Genomic DNA, 477 nt, shown 5'->3' on the forward strand with positions numbered 1-477 from the left:
TATATATCGACTCTTACATAATTCTCTAATTATGCATATGCCAACCAGTTTTAATATAGAAGTCCCGGGGTCGATTTGCTCGACTAAAGGCGGTGCTCCAGCATGGCCGCAGTCAAATGACTGAAACAAATAAAACAGTAAAAGAGTATATAAACAGGTACATGCATATATTAATATCTATCTGTATCTCTCTCTCTCTCATTTTTTCTCCCATTCTTACTCTGTATATCAATATCTGTATGTGTGCGTAAGGGTGTGTGTATGTGTATCTGTGTGTATGTATGTATGTGCAAATGGGAAATACGTTGCCAGACACATAGCTTTCGCTTTGTAGACTCGATAGATCTTGCCTTGTGTTGTGGTGTATTCCCATGTTTAATCAAATCAGCAGGACGTCTTTGGTTCTTATATCACCCGAGGTTATCGCATACAGACCTCTGTATATGCATGATCATGTGCGTTTGTAGTTATGATTTA

The sequence above is a fragment of the Octopus bimaculoides genome, chromosome 3, assembly GCF_001194135.2.
Source record: "Octopus bimaculoides isolate UCB-OBI-ISO-001 chromosome 3, ASM119413v2, whole genome shotgun sequence".
NCBI classification, from domain to species: domain Eukaryota; kingdom Metazoa; phylum Mollusca; class Cephalopoda; order Octopoda; family Octopodidae; genus Octopus; species Octopus bimaculoides.